This window comes from Lottia gigantea (assembly GCF_000327385.1).
Source record: "Lottia gigantea unplaced genomic scaffold LOTGIsca_1, whole genome shotgun sequence".
Taxonomy (NCBI): domain Eukaryota; kingdom Metazoa; phylum Mollusca; class Gastropoda; family Lottiidae; genus Lottia; species Lottia gigantea.
In genome coordinates, this window is record NW_008706746.1 from 1,227,753 (window position 1) to 1,228,586 (window position 834).

The 834-nt window shown below is 41.2% G+C and overlaps 1 protein-coding gene across 1 annotated transcript in view; it reads right to left on the reverse strand.

Annotated features, from left to right (window-relative positions):
• LOTGIDRAFT_151937 (hypothetical protein) overlaps window positions 1-834 on the reverse strand; it is a gene marked incomplete at both ends in the record, with an annotated part of 3,996 nt that overhangs the window by 834 nt on the left and 2,328 nt on the right. The window lies entirely within an intron of this gene.

Consider the following 834-nt stretch of genomic DNA (forward strand, 5'->3'; position numbering starts at 1 on the left):
TAAGTCTGCATTTGAGAGCATAGGTTAGGCCACCATACACTTTGCATGGCTCGATCTCTGCATTTGGTTACACCCATATGACCTTCATGAAGTTTATCAAGAATTTCTAACCGCATTGAGCTTGGAATTAAAATACGCGATCCTCTCATCAGGATATTTTGTACTAAAGCGATTTCATGGCGTACAGCCCAATATGCTCTTAATGCACTACTCAAAATAACACGATCTGGCCATCCATGTTTAACATATTCTTTAATTTTAACACATACAGGATCGATTTCCTGTTGTTTAATAATTTCAGTTAAACGATTTTCAAGTTTCTTACAATTTTGAACTACGCCAGCTATCATGGCTTCACATTCTTTTGATAATTCTAAATCAGACTTATCTGCAGTAACCGATAAAGGTGCTCTGCTTAAAGCGTCAGCTATAATTAGATCACGACCGGGAACGTGACTAATTGTATATCTATACCTAAATAACCGTAATCTAAATCTCTGAATTCTTGCAGGTAGCTCATTTACACATTTGGTCCTAACCACTAGACGATCACGGCTATCTGGAACGCCATATGCTCAGCTTTCCACGACCGCCAAAAAATTGAATATCGATTATATGTGTCCGCTGGATATTACCGAATGCAACATATGCGGTTACTGTGCAGGTAGAGTGGCCGAGCGGTCTAAGGCGCTGGTTTTAGGCACCAGTCTCTTCGGAGGCGTGGGTTCGAATCCCACCTCTGCCAGAATACTTTTGCTCAATGTTATCTTATAACATGGTGGAGCTTTTCCCTCGTCTGTGCCTGCAAAAACCGTGCGAAAGGCATCTGGTTGG